A 21,248-nucleotide genomic window follows, 5' to 3' on the forward strand; every position below is an offset into this window, starting at 1 on the left:
GGGACATTTGCGTACCTACAACGGGAAAACTGAAACCCTGGCCGGCTGACATGTTGGAAAAGGAAAGCTCCCGCCTCTCCCGCGCGGGCTGGGCCTTGGACAAAATTAGGAGAAGCATACCGTCGACGAGCTTCCGGCCCTCTTTTCGTCCGTGGGCCATTAAAGTGCAAGCGGGACGCAGCCCAACTGAGCCCAGTAATATCGATCGGCATCGTCTTCGCGTCCTGCCGAATCGCAGAGAATGGCGGCGGCCGGCCGAGTCCTCACCCTTTCTTCCTTCCTATCTCCGGCGAGATCCAGGCAGGCCCCCTCCCTCTCTCCGTCGTGTGGATGCAGATTGAGGTTGGCCATCCGCCGGCGAGTTCGAGGAGCGTCGCCGGCGGACGGAGGAAGTGGAGGGCCACGCGGGTATCAGAGGCGAGCTTGCTGCCCCCCTTCAGCGCCGGCGGCTCTCAGGTAAGCGCAGCTGGAACCGTTTAGTCCCTCCCATATGCTCAGCGAGTTGAATTCGGCCTGGTTTATAGACCTGCCTTTAGCACCATTAGGCAGTAGCAACCAAGTAGAGTAGATACCAGTAGCTGGGGTAGGGGGCCGGGTAAGCCCGAACCCGACGGGCTGCTCGGGGTAGTTAACAAAATAAGACACTCCCTTGAAATAAATTCCTCCATTGCACCAGTAGAGAGAAGAGGAATTGGAGTAAGACATTCTTGTACTTCCTGATTGTTTGCTTCTTTTTCTGCAGTTTTTTTTTTCTGACTTATTTCAGCAATTTTGTCTGCATAACGCAAGCTTCATTGTACTGCACTAACCGAAATCTTGGGAGCTTTCATATGGTAATGGATAATCACTCGACTGATCTTCTTGCCCATCTTTGTTTTTACTGTTCCGATTAATAAGTGATCAAGAATGCTGGATTCTTAAAACCAACCAAATATTTGCCATGTATAAACCAACAAAATCGGGACTTTTCATCCGGTTCTCATTCCCTATATTTGGATTCTAGCATAAAACATGCCCATTAGGTATATTCGTGTACGTAGGAAACAAATTTGTGCTGTGTATAGTCTCTATATATTAAGTGATTCATTTATTCTTGTTATTCTAAAAGATTAATGTATCATCTGTCATCATCCAACGAAGAATTGTGGTGAAATTATTCTAGCTACGAGATAAACGGTTCGCTTTAATTTCCCTCCTTGTCGGTTTAGCACTGGACTGTGGTTATCCAATTTGCGCTTGCCGACTGGCACCAGGGCATGCAGTACAAGGGTTCCTTTCGTCCATAAGGCACCCTGAGATTCTATTATCAACTTCAATCTCTGTCTAGAATTACTTTATACGAAGAACTAGAGAAGAATTATTGGCAGAACAACACTGCCTTAGTTTTACCTTTTACAGTGTTTTTTCTTTTCTAATTTCTCCAAATCAAACGTCTAGTATTCTTTTGTTCCAATGCTCTATTTCGCACATGTATATCTATCATATTCTGGCCGTTTTTCTATTCTTATGTTTCCAGACCCCAACGAATCAAAAGGCTCTCGTAAGGTACACAATATAGCACTTAAGATGTGTTCCTGTCCCTGCATGCTATGTATGCACTTCGTCTGCCTACCTTCAGTTTTCGACTAAAACGGAGGACACGCATGACGACACTAGTGGACTGGATTATGGTTAATGTTGGTTGGATGGCGATTCTACAGTATCTAAATTAACATCAGGTGACATGTACTAGTGGTGCAACTAGCAATGGATGCAATGCTGGGATGAAAGCAATTCAAGGATGATAGTAAAACAAATTCTTCTCCTTTGGAAGGGAAAAGCAGATTCCTTTATCTAACGGCATGTTGCTTGTCATTTTGCCCCGTAATCAGATTACGATGCGATTTAAAACTGTTACTTGTGTTTGGCTCCTGCTGGCTGCAAACGTTTTACATGCAATCGAGTCAAATGCATGGGTATTGATAGCTGGGCGGTATTTTCAGTTACAGCCAGGTAACTCCTTTGTTTTTGGAAATTTCGAACTTAAGCCATCAACATGAACCCATGACCAGTTGATTAGCAGAGCAGGCTCCGTGCACCACATTATGGTTGCATATGCAGAATCACATAGGTGCAATATATATTTATCTGAAGATTCTTTTTTCAAAATTGTATAAGAAATCATGTCCACTAAATGGCTAGGATTTTCCAGTTACCACAAATTCAGGCTCCTCCCCCAGGAAGAAAAGGGATTTAATACCCAAAACCTTGAGTTTAACACCCTACTCTTCTTTGTGTGAGTGCAGGCCCCCAGCTTCCTGGAGAAGCCCCACAAGCACAATACAGAATAGGAATAAAGGGCAAAAGAACAAAAGAAGTGCTTTAAAAAAAGGGGGGAAAGGAATGGAGAAGCATCTCCTGCGAGGTTGGTATGTAGATCTGCACTGTTAGTTTGTTAGTATTATATATTATACCCTTGCATGTGTGTCTTCCCTCCATCGTCTATCAACTCGCACTGCTCACAATTTCAAGCTGCAAAGGTAAAACCCTCTACAGGCCTTCCATTTTTTTTTCTTACCTAGCTACCTCTGTGTTTCCAAGGGCTGGAGGCTTGCCCTTCTGCTATAATTTAGAAAATAGTCGATAATTTTTTAAGGCTGTGTGCATCAGGTCATATAGAGGCCAGAGGGATGCCCTCCTTTTCAGAAAAAAAGAAGAAATAGTCCTTAATTTTATAAATGCCCCCTTTCACTATCCAACAAAAAAACTCGCAACTTTTTAGTTCTCCTAATATTCTGAAATAGTTTTTTTTTTGTTTTCTTATATTTTTCGGACTAGTTAATTTTATAAATGCCTCCTTTCACTATGTTTATGTATTTTTTTTTTACCTTTACTGATTGTCCTTTAGTAATTCCTTTTTCATCTTCTGAATTTTGCCTGATGTTTTTGTGCTGAGAAACCACTACTAAATCATTAATCATACCCTTTTGAGTAGGATCAAAGTTTTCTGGGGCTTAGTTGAGGGACAGAAAAAGGCATTACCTTCAAAGAAAAAGCTTTTGGAGTATTTCTTTGTTACCTTTGTAGATGTGAAAAGCTAGCTTGTGTGCTAACCAGCATCATAGAAAAACTGTGTAAACTAACATATAATGAATTTGATAATGATGATGTCAGGCTCTCAGCTCATGAATGGATCATCTGCCGCTGTGCTCCAATGCTACACTTGAAAGATGCTGGTGTCAACTGCATCCGAACTGCTCAGATAACTTAGTGGCCCGGTTGCACAAGAGACTTAAAGAGGAGATCTGGCAAGTGGATGTGCTCTTGTTCATAAGCGCCATTTTCGCGGGAGTCATAGTCGGAATAGGTGCCTATGGCCATCGCCATAGGTACCATGCCTTGGCTCGTCACCTCTACCTTGGAGCCACCACCTTGGTCCTTCCTATCATATCTGTTCTTCTGTCTGCTGATAGCTCTACCCGTACTTATTTTAATATCACCTTGGAAAGACATATATTTCCCCAGGAAACCCTCACAGCCCAGTGCTCCACAAATGATCATCACCTGTACATGGTGATACTATGCGCATGCCTTGTTCCACTCTCTGCTATCAACACCAGCTCAATAGTCGCTGGTGATTATAGAGAAGCTCGAGACATAGCGCCTCCTTTCGAACTGCTTGTTTGGGGGATCTGGATATTTTACCTGGTTGTCACCAACAATGTGTTTGATGAATGGTTGCCCAACAATTTCTTCTTCTACTTCCAATACACACCTTTTGCTATTATTTACACAAAGATGGCATACAAGTACTATGCATTTGAAAGGGCGATGCGATCCTTGGCGCTTGGGCACAATCCTCGTCTTATTGTTGGATACATGCGACAGCTGCGAGAAGCACCACCAGCAGATCAGGACCATCATGTGCCTCCTCCACTTATAGTTATGGGTGAGGAGGGATTAAGGCAAGTCGTGGATGCTGAGCATCGTCGTGGTCATCTTGTGTTTAACAGCGACAGAGCTGGCAATGGCTGCTTGGTGACAATTGACAGGGTTTGGCAGTCCGATAACATGCTTCTGGTTTCGATGCCACAGCTAAAGGGCATATGTTTGTTATTTGCACTGTTTAAATTGCTGAGGTGTTGATTTGCAAGGTAGAAATCCGCGGATACTTACTCTATGGAGACCCTCAACACTCTGAGGAGTGTGTTGCTAAAGGATGAAAGCACATTCGTGGTGATTGCAGATGAGCTTTCTTTTCTGCGCGATTATTATTATTCGTCGCACCCAATCTCCTATTCAGCGTGTTGGTTGCCCGTGTTGAGTATCTCCATCTCACTCTTCAGCATAGGTTTCTGCATGCTGGTTGGTGTAGCTATCAACAAGTGCTATGGGGAAGCAGACGAGTATGGTTATCAGATTACTTGTATTTCCTGGTGCACTGTAGGATACTTGAAAACTGCTGATAGCCGTGAGTATAAACTTGGAAGTCTGTATGTTGCTCTAGTGCCTGTTGTTTTACTCTGTGCACTTGTCATGCTTTCTGAGGCAAGGGATATTGCTTCGTTCATTTGCTCTAATTGGACTAAAGTGGCCCGCACCTGCCGCTCCATGAGCCACACCTCCTTGCAGAAGAAATGGTATGTTGGCCTTTTGCTGCGATGCAGATGCAATCTATTGAAGCATTGGAACGGGAGAATGAGTCAATGCTCAATCCTGATGCTTCATCCAAGCAGAACCCCCCAGCTTCTTCTTCGTCTTGGTCTTCTTCTCAGGTGTCTCCTCCGTTTGCCAGACCAAAAGATGAAGAGTGTCGAGGTATCAGCCGCTGTCAAGGTTTCCATCATCAACACACTAAGAAGCAGCTGCTGCAATAATAATAATGGAGGCCTATGCCTACTTATAAGACAACAAGTCGGTGAAAGCTCACTCCAGGCAGCCTTTGGCTGCGAAGGTACATCTGACACCATACTCATATGGCACGTTGCAACAAGCATTCTTGAAGTGAAGCACCCATTCAACCAACATGATGATGATCTTCAGCAGCAGCAGCACTCACCTGACAGTAGTAGTAGGAGTGTGGCCACTCACCTATCACGCTACTGCACGTATCTGGTGGCCTTCTGTCTTGAGCTGCACCCTGACGATGATGCATGGAGCAAAGGCTTGTACCGGGACGTCAAGAAGGACACCGAGCGCACCCTTGGCAGCTTATTTGGCTTAGGCCTGGGGTACCAGCAGCTGGTCGACAAGTTGCAGACAGCAGAGTCGAAGTATGGGGTGCTCAAGGATGCTGCAAAGCTCGTCAAGGAGCTGGCGGAGCTGCCTGGAGGTGAGGAGACTGTGGGAGTTGCTTACCAGGTTCTGGTCAGAGATGATCTTGTACATCGCGCCCTCGGACAATCTTGATGCGCACGCGGAGGCCATTGCCCGGGGCGGCGAGCTGATAACGCTCATCTGGGCGTTGCTCACCCACATTGGAATCGTCGATCGACCTGACGACACTGCCGCGGCCACTACTAGTTTGTCCTGATATTGTATCTCTGATTTGTGCGGTTGGGTCGAGGTGTTGATTAGTGGAGCATCAGATTTGAGGCAGAGTTGGTCAGCTCTGTTAGCAGCAGATTCAACCGTAGTGCTTTGGCACAAGCTTTGTCAGATAGGTCAATTGTTGTCTGAATGAGCTCAAACTCTTGCCAATTTGTTATGGAATTGTTTCTGCATATTTCTGTCAAGTTTGAGACAAATTAGATCTGTGGTTTGCTTGGTGTGAGCTCAACTCGATCTGGAGTGGACAGGCTGCAGTCACTCTGTTTTAGCTGGAAGTGCTAGCTTTGCCGGTTCTCAACTTTTATGTTGTTGCTATTGAGCTTTGCATGGGGGTTGTAGCTACCTTTGTTCATGTTGCTACAGTGATACTGCTGTGATGTATCTCTAGAAGTTCCAGAGGAGCCTCCTTCTATCCATTGTCGTTCATACTGGAAGTTGGACTCGACTGGCCGGCGTGGTTTTTACTCCTTTTGATCGGAGGAGGTTTTCCACGTAAATCAGACCATGTAAATGTTTGATCTATACTAGTGAGATGTTCATACCTTGTACTATCAACCATCTAAGAAATCAGATAACCATGCCCACAAGATTACTATAGCTTTATTCCAACTCATGGTTTCTTGTAAGACAATAGATTGGTAACAAGCGTTATTTATAGAAAAAGGCATTTCAAAGACATAGAAAGATAATGTAGTTTAGGAAGAAAGCTAGATTTGTTCGCTTTTGAGTCTATGAAAGAATTGTTGGTAAGATAATGCAACCTCATTTTCAATGTGATCTCTTGATGCAACTTTTGTGGACTAACACCTGTGGATTACTGAGGTTGCAATGGTAGTGGGCGAACTGGCATGGGCAGGTTATTTCTAGTGGAGAAATGTGTCTTTTGCTGACACAATGAGATCTTGACTTCCTACTCCCGACGGATACCGTCTAGAAAGTTGTATTTGCAGGAAGATTTGTGGAAAACGAAGCACTACAGATATCAAATGTCATATGATACAATCAAGATTATCAACCCCTGACCTCTACACCCGTAGGCACACACAACCACAAGTCCAGTACAAGTGGAAATTTATTACAGTACAATAACTTAAAGAAGATACGGAGTACCAAATTCTGGTCATCCAGATTGAAAAGCATAGATACGGAGAGCCCTATGATCAAGACCTTTTTTGATCTTCTTTGCAAGTACAGGAACCTCAATGGCAAAATCGGAAGGTTCTCGGCAGTGACTTCGAAATAGCTATTTCTCGCCCGCACGGGGGATAGCAAGATTGCAGGCTTGACTACGGGGTACTTTTGTGGTCGCCTTGAATTTGAGCAAAGACAAAGGCAATATCTGCATGTTTAATCAGGGACCAAAGAAATCAAATGTATGATTCGAGCTGGTATTGACCAGTCGCCACGCATGGTTTTGCCAAGCAAACACATATACTTACACGTGTATATGCAATTATGTATAGGCATAGCTAAGCTCCATCAGCTCGGCTCAGCCGCAGAGACTATAACGCAAGCTTTGCATCGGCCAGCAGATTCAACCGATGTCCAAGATGCCATTGCTGCTTCTAAGCCTCCTCTTCAGCACTGTAATCCTTAGCCTAGCAGCCATGGCTGCCGGCGGAGAAGATGAGTTCGTCTTCTCGGGCTTCAAGGGAGCTAACATCACCCTCGATGGCGTGGCCACGGTCACCCCGAACGGCCTTCTGGACCTCACCAATGCCCACGAGAGGCTCAAAGGCCACGTCTTCTACCCTTCTCCGTTGCGGTTCCGTGAGTCCCCCAATGGCGCCGTGAAATCCTTCTCGGTCTCCTTCGTGTTGGCCATCTACCCCAACTACCGGCCCAGCCAAGGCATGGCCTTCTTCATCGCCAAGAGCACGGATTTCTCCTCCGCTCTCCCCGTGCAGTACTTCAGCGTCTTCAACGCCGTGAACCAGGGCAACTCCAGCAACCACATCTTCGCCGTCGAGTTCGACACCGTCGTAAACATGGATCTACGGGACATCGATGCCAACCATGTCGGGATCAACATCAATGGTGCCATCACTACCGGAAAACGCAACATTGCCCGCGGCAACGGTCTTTGCCGACGGCTTTCTATCGCGCCGCCGGCAAAGAACCAGATATGCCGTGGGCAGCCTGATAAGACTACGGCAAAGAATGGGCCGCCGGCAAATTCTAACTATGCCGACGGCGAAGAAACCCTGCACGTGGGCCGGCGTGCGCGGTTAACGGCGGGCCAAACGGCCGGCGGGGGAGAAAAAACAAACTATCTTTGCCAGCGGCCACCAAAAAAAAGCCGCCGGCAAATAGACTCGTTTTTCCCGCCCCAACACATTCGAATTTGGACGCGCACGCACGAATTTTTTTTTAAAAAAGAAATGGCCGCCGGCATAGGCCTTTTTTATTTTTATTTTTTCCCAAATGTCCCCGTTCGAATTTGGCCGGGAGAAAAAAAAAGGAACCCTTTGCCGGCGACCCCGAGAAAAGGCCGCCGGCAAAGGCCTTTTTTTACTTTTATTTTTTCCCAAATGTCCCCGTTCGAATTTGGCCGGAAAAAAAAGGAACCATTTGCCGGCGGGGCAAAGGCCTTTTTTTATTTTTATTTTTTTCCCAAATGTCCCCCGTTCGAATTTGGCCGGGAGAAAAAAAAAGGAACCCTTTGCCGGCAAAGGCCTTTTTTTATTTTTTCAAAAAAAATTAACCCTTTGCCGGCAGCCCCGAGAAGGCCCACATAATAGCCGCCGGCAAAGGTTTTTTTTTCCTTTTTTGTTATTTGTGATGTAAATCAACCATATTGTAAACACAAAGAGCAATATATATTGTTGTTTAGATTGAACCCAATTTGCACTTATAAAATAAAGAGAACTAATTACTCTTTGCCGGCGGCCGTGATTGAGTTAATTGGTTACGATCGGTTCATCGACGCATGAAATGACGAAACAAATGGTTTTCCGGCTTTCCCCTTGTGCATGGTGTGCCATGTATATGTAAATGAAGGGTGTGTTAATGATAAAATCAAATCGATAACCCTGATGTGTCACTTCCTTTGCAAACAATACTAGCGAATGGGCATGAATGTTCCACACTTGAGGGGGAAAGTCTCAATTCAGACCGACGGGACATAATTTAGTCGGTCCATGGGGTAGATGTTTGCTTTTTCATGTTGACATGTCATAATACAACACTATGATATAGTAAAGTGACATGAAAACCCATGTTTTGGTGAAAAGCTAGTAACAAAACGCTAAGGAACATTCAAACACAAGCCCTAGTGTGAGGAAAACACGCAATTCGGACCGAGGGAGAAGAATTCTGTGAGGGCTTGGGGTAGATTTTTTGTTTTACATGTGCCCATGTGGCAATAGAACAGTAAGTAATATTAAAACATCAGGAAAACCAATGTTTTGGTGAAAAGCTACCCCGTAGACGCCACGAGGCCCGCAGGAGGGAGCGATGCCTCAAATCACACGACGGATGGTCTAGAGAACTTGAAATCTTGTATGATGTCATAGAATGGGTACATAGAGATGGTGTTAAGTGGAAAACACAATCCAAGCATCTGAGGTTGCACTTCCTTCACAAACTAGACTAACCCGCATGAACGTTCCGGACTTAGGGGGGAAAGTCGCAATTCGGACGGACGGAGCAGAATCCTTTGAGGACTTGGGTAGCTTTTTGGTTTTTCATGTCTCCATGTGCTAGTACAGCACAAAGGTAGAGTAAAGAGACTTGAGAAAACAAGTTTTGGTGAAAAGCTACCCCGAGACGCCACGAGGCCCGCAGGAGAGGGCGATGTCTCAAATCACACGACAAATGGTCCAGAGAACTTGAAATCTTGGATGATGTCATCAAATGGGTACATAAAGATAGTGTTAAGAGGAAAACACAATCCAAGTATCTGAGGTTGCACATCCTTCACAAACTAGACTAACCCGCACGAACGTTCTGGAATTAGAGGGGGAAAAGTCGCAATTCGGACGGACGGAACCAAATCCGTTGAGGACTTGGGTAGCTTTTTGGTTTTTCATGTCCCCATGTGCTAGTACAACACAAAGGTAGAGTAAAGTGACTTGAGAACACAAGTTTTGGTGAAAAGTTACCTCGTAGAACTGCGTAACCCAGCATCACATAGTGACATAGATCCCATTTTAGAGTCAAGAGGGCTCACTTGGCTCCAAAATGGTGACTTGGTGGCAAATATGACTCATTTGGCTCCAAAAATACACCAGAGCACCATTTTGGAGCCAAAAGGGCCATATTAGCTCCAAAATGGTGCCTTGGTGGCATTTTGGAGCCAAATGAGCCATATTGGCTCCAAAATGGTCCCTTGGTGGCATATTTGGGCATTTGGCTCATTTTTGCCACCAGGGCACCAATTTGGAGCCAAATGAGTCATCTTGGCTCCAAAATGGTCCCTTGGTGCCACCAAGGCATCATTTTGTAGCAAATTAAGCCTCTTTGGCACAAAATGGTGCCATGGTGGCAATTATGAGCCAAATGGTCCTTTTATGGCTCATTTTGGAGCCCAAGCATTTTGCTCCAAAATGGTGCAATGTTGACTAAATAGTTCATAAATGCCACCAAGACACCATTTTGAAGCAAAACTGAGCCTCTTGGCCTAGCTAATGCTCTTGCATGCGACCAAGTTACCATTTTGGAGTTAAATGGCTAATTTCTCCTTCAAATTCGACGTTTATCACTTCAATGCCTTATTTTGTTTCTAATTGTGCAATTCCAACTCTATTTCATAGGTTTATATTGGTGCATGTCCAAGGATCAATGGATGGTGGATGTAGAAGGTTCCCGAGTCACTCTCTTCTTTCTTTTCATGTATATATGGATATTTGGCGGATGAACAGTCGTAATATGTTGCAATCTTGTGAGACGAACACTTGTAATATTATGTCGTGACATATATATGTGATGTTTTGGACTTGTGAGATGTATGCTTGTGATGTGAAATGGTCGCGTCTATGGTTTGTATGTGCTGTGCTATTTGAAATGAGCTGTCATGTTATATATGATTTTAATTGCTAGGATAAACAGAAAATAAATAAATAAAAGGGTTGTGCCTCTTTGCCGGCGGCCACCTTCGGCAAAGCTGCTACGTGGCGGCTGCCTGTGCTGCCTGCGGGGCTCGTTTGCTGGCGGCCTTAAATGGATGGCCGCCGGTAAAGATAGTATTCTTTGCCGGCGGCTTTTCCTCGAGGCCGCCGGCAAAGGCCTGACGAGCGGGCCCCGCAGGGTTGACGCGCGGCACGTCAACGGCCCCGCAGGGTTGACGCGAAACGGCGTCGCCGTTATCAAGGCCAACCGTGAACTTACTTTACTTCGCCGACGGCCGTTGTTTTGGCCGCCGGCAAAGACTTTGCCGTCGGCCCGACAAAAAGCCGCCGACAAAGAGGAGTTTTTCTGGTGAGGCTCCATATCGAATGCCTTTGCCGGCGGCCCCGAGGAAAAGCTGCCGGCAAAGAAGGTTTTTGTCGTAGTGCATATCCAACAAGCCCAGCACCGCCGGCTTGTATGATGACAAGACTGGCTTCTTCAGCACCTTGAACCTCACCGGTGGCAAGAGATTGCAGCTCTGGGTAGATTACCAGAGGGAGTCAACACGGATTAACGTGACCATGTCTCCGGTGAGTATTGCGGCCAAGCCAGCAAGGCCGCTCATCTCGGCCATCTACGACCTTTCCACGGTGATCACCGAGGAGGCATACCTTGGCTTCGGGGCTGCTGCCGGCAAGGACGGCAGCCGGCACTACATACTTGGTTGGAGCTTCGGCATGAACAAGCCAGCGCCGGCTATCGACATAAGAAAATTGCCAAGGCTGCCACGTACGTTTTGGCCCCAAGCCTCAGTCCAAGGTGTTGGAGATCATATTGCCAATAGGAACAACTGCTTTTGTCCTCGCTGTGGGAATCGCCATTTTCCAGCTTGTGCGAAGGCATCGGAGGTATGCCGAGCTAAAGGAAGATTGGGAGGTCGAGCTCGGGCCTCATCGGTTCCCCTACAAGGATCTGTACAATGCTACACAAGGATTCAACAAGAAGAACCTACTCGGGGTTGGCGGATTTGGAAGAGTGTACAAAGGGGTGCTGCCAAGATCTAAACTGGAAATAGCTGTGAAGAGGGTATCTCACGAGTCGAAGCAAGGCATGATGGAGTTCATTGCAGAAGTTGTTAGCATAGGATGCCTCCAACACCGTAATGTCGTGCATTTACTCGGCTACTGTCAGCGAAGAGGCCAACTGTTTTTGGTGTATGACTACATGCCAAACGGAAGTCTCGACAAGTACTTGTATCATGAGGACAAGAACAAACAGGAGCCTACTCTAAATTGGGGTCAGAGGCTTCAGATCATCAGAGGCATCGCATCCGGATTACTCTACCTTCACGAGGAGTGGGAAAAAAGTGTTATCCATAGAGATGTCAAGGCAAGCAACGTGCTCCTTGATGGTGAAATGAATGCCCGACTAGGTGATTTTGGTCTTGCGCGGTTGTATGGCCATGGCAACGACCCACAGAGCACACACGTGGTTGGCACCAACAGGATACCTAGCTCCTGAGCTAGCATGCACCCGAAAGGTAACTCCTCATACTGATGTATTTGCATTTGGCATATTCATCCTTGAAGTTGTTTGTGGACAACGTCCAATCCATCAAGGTACACAGGAAAAACAGCCCATGTTAGTTGATCGGGTACGTGCTCGAGCATTGGCATAATGGATCACTCCTCGACATGGTGGATATTAAACTACATGGTGACTATGATGTAAATGAGGCATACTTTGCACTCAAGCTAGGACTTCTATGCTCACACCCATTCGTGGATGCAAGGCCTAACATGCGCAAAGTAATGCAGTACCTTGACGGTGACCGCACAACACCAGAGGTAATACCAATGGACACCAACTTTTGAGATGCTCGCTGCAATTCAAAACAAAGCATTCGGCTCGTACGTCATGCCATATTCTTCCTCCATGGCAAGCCATGGCACAACATCCATCGATCGTCTCAGGTGGAAGATGACGGGACGACCATTATGGTCTTAGTAAGAGCATGTTGATCAGCATTGTCTGCGACATCGTCTAACTTGTTGGTCACTATATATATTTGCTGGTATGTGGGTACTGTCAGTAAATTTATGAAAATTTAATGAAACACTTGTTTACATTCTTGGCATGAGTTCTGTGTACCTCTACTCTTTTTTTTCTTTCTAAATGGACTTGTTATACCCCTGTATATAGATACTATTTATACGAAGTACCATTTTGCTGGAGCACCGTACATGTAATGTGCTTGACTTTCGAACCCACGCAAAGCTTGAAAGTGGCAGCTTTGTTGAAGCGTGAAACCGAAGCTCCCATGTCCATGTGAAAGCAATATCTTTGATGTCAGGACGACCGGGATTTGAAAGCGACACCTTGCAATCCAGACCATCCATCCCAGCACTTTTATAGTCTCTCTTGCTTTTGTTTTTCAGTAATATATTGATCTCGATAAGTTAAAAGTTTGCGTCTAATTTTTCGAGAAAATTGAAATATCATTCATAAAAGTAAGTTCGTTTAGAAGAAAATGAAAGTTTGACCTGAATTTTCGGAAGTTTGTACCAAATTTGGAAGTTTCACTAAATTTTTCGGAAGTTCGTTAAAGAGAACAAAAGTTTTCCAGTTTTTCTAAAAAATGATGAAAGTTTGTTAAAAAAAATGAAAGTTCATCCAGAATATTTTGGAAGTTTGTTTCAAGTGTTTGAAAGCGCGTCTAGAATATCTTAAAAGTTTGTCCCAAAAATTTGAAAGTTCGTTGGAAGTTTCTCACAAGGTTTTGGAAAAGAAAATTGAAATTTGTCTCAGATTTTTTACTGCCTTTGTGTGCAGGTGGTTCACAACTTTAACTTTGGGTTTAGCACCATGCATCTACTAAATTAAGTTCTAAATACAATAGTTATGGTGTCTATGTGATGTCAAGAAATGATTAAAAATTACGAGGATATACGGAGTATATGAATGGAATCTCTTGTCCATAATTGGAAAATAAGAAACAAAATATTACATAGGCATGTGTTATCCTCAGGAATAAGTTGCTTTGACAGCTATCAGAGTAAGATAAAATGATACTTAATTTGTTCTTTAGCGACGACCTGTTTGTCGTTGATCATTTCATATTTGCTGGCAAGCTGTCTCGTGTTGTATTAGGATTATTTTTCTCAGTTCAGCTCCTTTAACTTACTGTCTATTATGTTGATTACTTCAATCTGAAGGAGCCTTTTTTTGCCTATTGCGCTGATTCTCAAGGAGCTAAAATCCGTGAGGAAAAAAAGCTTAATCCAACATGATCGAGCCATCTGCCAGCAAATAATAAATGATCAATGACGGACAAGTTGTCGTTAGAGGAAAAAAAAAGCGCACTTACGCACGAGAGTGTCGTCCTCTTTTTTGAAGAAAAAAAGACAATCAAACAACAGAGCTTTCAAAACTATATGGCACTCTTTTTATGCCAATAGATGTATTATTTGCTAGTACTATTAAAAATCCATAAATTTGTCTTTTTCTGTGTAGCTCATGCATATGTCTTATTATTTAATTTCTTCGTTAAACATTACAAATATGTAAAGCACGTTTCTTGAAACTTAAAATATGCTTTTTGAATTATTTATAATATCTGGCTCACTAGCTGGAGCCCAAGCTCCAAACGTCCTCGCCTGTCATTTTTGTTCTGATTTCTTTTGACTAGAGGTTGTACTTATAATAAATTTCCTAGTGGTATTATGGTCTCCATTTGAGGAGACTGAAGACCCAAGAAAAATGTGCCATCCTTGTCACTAACTGGCCACGCATTCAGATAATCAGAGGAATGAATATGTCGCATCTATATGGTCCCAAAAGAAACTTGACTTTGAGAAGGTAGCATAACAAACACGATGTTCACTCTCTCTCTTTCTCCGCTCCTGCCGGTGCTGCGGTGCATGTTTGATGAAAGGGTATATATAACCGTATACACTGCAAAACCACGGTGCACATCTCTTCCATCTAGCGTTTTCTAGCTTTCAGGATAGCTATACACATGGCCGCCAAGCTGCATGCATTCATCCTTGTGTACTCCGGCCTGTGCCTCATTCTCTTCCCTGTCCCAAACCTCATAGCTTTCTGCGCAGCTGAGGTGCGATCCTTCGTCTACTCCGGCTTCCAAGGAGCCGATATCACCCTTGATGGCGTCGCCGTGGTCCGACCAGATGGGCTCCTTGAGCTCACCAGGATCGCCGATGTCAGAGGCTACGCGTTCCACCGGAACCCCTTGCATTTCCGCAGGTCGCCCAACGGCACGGTGCAGTCCTTCTCGGTCTCATTCGTGTTCGGTGTCCAATCTGACATCCACGTGAGCGCCGATGGCATGAGCTTCTTCATCGCCCCCGGCAAGAACTTCTCCAGTACATTCTTTGGTAGTTTCCTAGGCCTCTTCAACGACTCGACAAACAGCAGCCCCAACAATCACATCTTTGCGGTTGAGCTCGACACTTTCGGGAACGGGGAGTTCAAGGACATGGACAGCAATCATGTCGGCATCGACGTCAACAGCCTAATCTCCATACAAGCCCACACGGCTGGTTTCTATGATGACATGACTGGTAATTTCACAAACTTAGCTCTAAATAGTGGGGAGCCGATGCAACTCTGGGTTGACTATGATGCACAGACCACACAAGTCATATCGACCTTGGCTCGCCTTGGTGCCGCCAAACCTCAGAGGCCACTATTTACAACCACCACCAACCTCTCTGATGTGCTCCAGGACCCATCTTATGTTGGCTTCTCAGGTTCGACTGGCCCACTTAGCTCACTATACTGCGTGCTTGGTTGGAGCTTTGGCATGGGCGGCCCTGCTCCACAAATTAATTTTACAAATTTGCCTACACTGCTTCGTGGTCATAGGAAAGCTCAATCTAAAGTCTTGGAGATCATCCTTCTGATTGCCACAGCGATGTTCGTCACCATCATGGGAACTGTGATCATCATTTTCATACAAAGGCGATTGAGGTATGCTGAACTACGGGAGGATTGGGAGATAGAGTGAGTTTGGACCACACCGGTTCTCGTACAAGGACTTGTACCACGCTACGGAAGGATTCAAGAATCAAAATCTCCTAGGCGTAGGAGGGTTTGGGAAAGTGTACAAAGGAGTTCTCCCAACATCCAAAATGGAGGTAGCGGTAAAGAAAGTGTCACATGAGTCAAGTCAAGGTATGAAGGAGTTCATCACTGAGGTGGTTAGTATTAGCCGCCTTCGACACCGCTACCTTGTGCAATTACTTGGCTATTGCCGGCGTAAAGATGAGCTCATTCTGGTTTATGAGTATATGCCAAATGGTAGTCTTGATAAGTACCTGCATTGTGGAGAGGACAAGCCCACATTGGATTGGACCCAGAGGTTTGGGATCATAAAAGGGATCGCATGTGGCTTGTTGTATCTACACGAGAAATGGGAGAAAATTGTCATACACAGAGATATAAAAGCAAGCAATGTGCTCCTTGACAGTGAAATGAATGCACGGCTTGGTGATTTTGGCCTCGCAAAGTTGTATGATCATGGTACCGACTTACAGACCTCACATGTGGTTGGCACCATGGGTTACCTAGCCCCGGAGCTGCTACGCTCGGGCAAGGCTTCTCCTCTCACAGATGTGTTTGCCTTTGGCACATTCCTTCTTGAGGTAGCATGCGGACAAAGGCCCATCAAGCAAGACCCAGAGGATAATCTAATAATGCTAGTTGATTGGGTACTCGAGCATTGGCACAATGGGACACTCATGCAAACCGTGGACACAAGGCTCCAAGGTAACTTTGACAAGGACAATGCCAGCATGGTGCTGAAGCTAGGGCTCATGTGCTTGGATCCGTTGCCCACCGTGAGGCCTAGCATGAAGCAAGTCACAGAGTACCTCGATGGAGAGACTGCACTACCGGAGCTAGAACCGACACATTTCAACAACTTCAACATGGCATCCATCCCGTCATATCCAGACCTAACGACGAGCATCATCACATTCTCTGGCCTCTCAGAGGGGCGATGATATGCTGATCATGTCATATATGTTTGTGGTGTCTTAACAATGTTTTGAATATTTAATCTCTCTCTTTTTGTGGACCATTATGAATATGTACTTACATACGAAAGAACAGTAATGTACATGTTTTATATGGACAGTTAATTAGTAGACTTGCTATGGATGGCGCATGCATGGAGTAAATAGCAATCGGGTGTAAGTGGTCAGATGTTACATATAGCCTGCTGTTGTTTTATTTTCGGTCTTTAAATCATTCGAATTTTATTATTTTGAGAGCAGATGATTCGAATTTGTGTAATTCAAGTATTTCCCATTCATCCCCTTATCTGGGCCCACTTACACACTGACTGTTGTGGCCTGCAGACCAGCCAATGTTGCCATGAGTACAACAAGTACTTATCTGGGCCAAGCTTGAGTTAGGCCCATTAAAAGCCCATTTCGCCAAAAGAGAACCAGGCCGCCAGGCCAGGCTGAGCAGGCCACGTCTAGATAATTTCAATTCTTTTTTTTTCGACGGAAGGCACCTTGTGCCCAGCTTTATAGATAAAGCCACAACAGCCGAACAGAGTTATGCTGGAGAAGCCAGCTTACAATAAAAGTACACAGTCCACACAAGGGACACTTGGGGGGCTTGAGATTGATGTAGAGACGTCTAAACTCCGACGCCGCGGACATGTACGCCTAGGAAATCTTGGGCCGCACCAACTGGGACCACAGCTGCAACAGAAAAGCCGTTTTGAAAATGCAGTTAGACGGATTAGAAGGAAACTGGTGTTCAATAGTATATTTGTTCATAATCCCCCAAATAGCCCAACACTGCGCCGCAAACGCATCCCAACCAATTTTCCGAGAAATCCCAGACAACCCTTGCACCCTAGCAAGGAACTCCGCAAAGTTCGCGGGGACCCAATCATAGTTCAAAATCTCCCGAACACATACCCACATGAGTTGAGCGAGGACGCACTCGAAGAAGATATGATCAGCAGTCTCCGGCAAGCCACAGATCACGCATAAACCATCGGAGGGGCCATGGCGGTGATGGATATTTGAGTTGGAAGGAAGCCGGCCCCGAGACAGCTGCCACAAAAAGACCTTGATCTTGAGAGGGACTTTCATACCCCAAATGTACTCGAGAAAACAAACGGAGGGACCCGCCATCAACAGGTTGTACAGTGAAGAAGTGGAGAACTCCTCCGAGCTCTCCAACCTCCATCTGATTTGGTCTGGGTCATGAGATAGGGAGAGGCCGCTCAAGGCAGCCTCTAACTTCTCCCACTGAGGGATATCGAGGGGGCCCAAAGAGCGGCGAAATAGGAGAGCACGGTCGTCCCAGGCGTCTTTGATGGACACCTCCACGTCCCTCGCAATGCTGAAAAGCTTGGGAAACTGAACACGCAGCGAGTCAGCGCCCAACCAGCGATCCTGCCAGAACCGAACCTGAGAGCCATCCCCCGCCAAGAACACCGCACCCAAAGACAGAAGGGTTTTTGTTTTCTGGAAGGTCCGCCAGAACCGAGACCCACCTCTGAAACTAGCCAAAAAGTTATGCTCATTCAAGTACTTCGCACAAATAATCTTAAGCCAAAGGCCTCAGTCATCACCACAGAAAATCTTCCACACCCACTTGGCCATAAGAGCAAGATTGAGCATACGGGAGTTGGACACACCCAAACCACCCATTTAGGTTTACAGACCTCCTCCCACTTGACCATATGGTACTTCTTTTTGCCGTCCGGCCAATCCCAGAAGAACCGCGCTCGCACCGAATCCATCGAAGCGTGCACCCCGTCCGGCAAGAGGAACAGACCCATCGCGTATAGAGGAAGGCTAGAGAGGCATGCGTTGGTAAGAACCAACTTGCCACCCGAGGAAAGGAACTTCCCCTTCCAAGGTTCCACCCTGTTAGCCACCTTGGTGGTCAGGGTCTTCCAATCTGCAATGGTAATCGTCTTGTCACTGATCGGGAGACCAAGGTACGTGAAGAGGAACCCACCCAGCTTGCAGTTAAGAGCCCTAGCAATGTTATTAGCAACGTCCAAGCTTGTACCCATGACAATCACCTCGCACTTGTCAAAGTTAATCTTCATTCCAGACATGGCCTCGAAACAAAGGAGCAAAAACTTCTGGTTCGCCAGCTGGGTCACATCGGGTTGAATCATAATCATCGTGTCATCCGCGTACTGCAGGTGCATAATACCCCCTGGGATTAGGCTGGGCACCACACCCCCGAAATGGCCAGCAGCATTAGCGGCGTCAAGCATGGCAGCAAGCGCGTCAACCACGAAGTTAAAGAGCAGAGGGGAGATGGGGTCACCCTGCCGCACTCCCCGAGCGTTATGGAAGAACGGACCAACCTCCCCGTTGATGCATATAGCAGTTTGGCCCCTCGAGACCAACTACATAATCTTGTGGATCCAACCGGATTCCAAGCCTTTCCGGATTAGCACTTCCCGGAGGAAATCCCAATTAACGCGATCATAGGCTTTTTCAAAGTCGAGTTTAAGAAGCACCCCTTGTGCCTTTGACACTTTCATCTCGTGCACAATCTTGTGAAGAGAGAGAACACCATCGAGGATGTTTCTACCGCGAATGAAGGCCATCTGATTCAGATGGATGATCCTGTGAGCCACCGGCGAGAGTCTAGTCGCGAAGGCTTTGGACACAAATTTAAAGATGACATAAATAAGCGCGATGGGCCTGAATTGCCTAATGGACTCAGCCCCCATGACTTTAGGGATCAAGGAAAGAATGCCAAAGTTCAGGCGAGAAATATCAACTCTTCCCAACAAGAAATCATTAGTGATATCAAAAAACAGGGACTTAATAAGAGGCCAAAACTTCTTGAAAAAACCAACAGGGAAACCGTCCGGCCCCTGCGCCGTATCCGACTTCATATCAGCCAGAACCGCCTCCAATTCCTCCAACGAGAAGGTCCGGGATAAGGCCTAGTTATCTGCATCCGAAGCCTGGCGCCCCGTCGGCTAGGTATTACGACGAAGCGAGGCCGTCTTCGGCTCAGCCTTGCCCAACAGGTTGATATAAAACTCGTAAATGTGAGCCTGCAGCGCTTTGGGATCCGAAATCAGACCCCTGTCCGAAACCAACCTAACGATCGCACACTTACGCTTACGACCATTAGCAATAGCGTGAAAATAAGCCGTGTTCGCATCACCCTTGGCCACCTAGTTGACCCTACCACGCTGTCGCCAGTGGTCCTCCTCCAGGCGATAAACCTCCACCAATTGGTCCTCCAGCATATACCGAAAGGCCCAGCCACTGTCATCCAGCCCCGACTAGTCGGCAATGAGGTCTAGGGGTTTGATTTGAAAGATTAAGGCCTCTTTACGCTCCTTAAAGTTATGGTGCTGGTTAAGAGCCCAGCCCCTAAAATACTGACGGGCCCCTCTGCTAACGATTTGCCAACGATCAACGGAGTCGCAGAATCTCGCCTTACCCAGAGGCCGCAGTCACTTAGTCTGCACCAACTCGCAGAAGTGCGGCAGCTGCAACCAGAATGTCTCGAAGAAGAAACGTTTGGGCGGCTGGACTCCCCTGAATCCAGCAGCATCGGAGTGTGGTCCGAGCCAATATGCGTTTCATCCACCAGCAAACAGAGCGGGTGCCACACCTCCCACTCCGTAGAAATGAAGACCCGATCCAGCATGGAGCGGACCGGATTCAACTGCTTATTCGTCCAAGTGAACCTAGCCCCGATTCTGGGCAGCTCTCTCAAAGCTAAGGACGCGATGCAGTCATTGAAGGCGTTAATTCTAGGCCAGTTGATATTAGCGTTGTTCTTATCAGACGCGTGGCGAATGAGATTGAAATCCCCGCCAACACCATCGGGAAGGGGCACGAGAGAACAACCTCTTGGAGTTCCTCCAGAAACTCGGAAGTGAGGCTATGATCGACCGGACCATACACCACCATGACCGCCCATTTACAATTGGAACTTCTATGAAGGAGACGAGCGGAAAGGCAAAAGCGACCCCTATCAACTTGGCCAAGCTCAAAGACGTCCTCCTTAACCCCAAGAAGACAGCCACCAGAGTGACCGACCGCCGGGAGCCACGCCCACTGGAAACAACCGCCAACATCTAAAGATCGAAGCTCCGCATCCGAAAAATCCTGCTTAATGGTGTCCTGCAACCCCATGATATCTATTCTTTCCTTACGCAGGTACTCCCTCAGCAGGGAACGGCGCCCCACGCAGCCGAACCCCCTGATGTTCCAGAAGAGGGCTTTCATCGGGAACGCAGGCGAACGCCTTGACCCTTACGGGGGCGAACGGCCACAGCACCCGGAATCTTCTTCTTCAACTTCGCTTCGGGCTGCAGTAGGGGTATATCACTAGACGGCGAGGAAGAGGTTGGGTCAACGTTGGAGTCTGGAACGGTAGGCGGGGCAAGCTTCGTAGCTGCCTCAGCCAGCGCCGCTTGCGCCGCCTCCTTAGACCTAATCGTCGAGATGTGAGCAGACGGAGGGCCCAACGCAAAATCAAAAACCACACAACTGTCTGTTGAAACCTTAAGAAGATGAGAATCTGACAGTGTGTTTAAGAGTTGGAACTTACCCGGGAACTCGAGATTTTTCTCAGCTTGAAGTTTCACCGCGCGTTGGAGCACCGGGATGGCCGCAGCTGCGCCAGTACGG

The 21,248-nt window shown here is 46.5% G+C and overlaps 1 pseudogene; it reads left to right on the forward strand.

The window, feature by feature from the left end:
* The first annotated feature begins 7,070 nt into the window (after positions 1-7,070).
* Positions 7,071-16,671, forward strand: LOC112270628 (annotated as a pseudogene).
* Positions 16,672-21,248: the final 4,577 nt, after the last annotated feature.

Source organism: Brachypodium distachyon, chromosome 1 (genome assembly GCF_000005505.3).
Source record: "Brachypodium distachyon strain Bd21 chromosome 1, Brachypodium_distachyon_v3.0, whole genome shotgun sequence".
NCBI lineage: Eukaryota > Viridiplantae > Streptophyta > Magnoliopsida > Poales > Poaceae > Brachypodium > Brachypodium distachyon.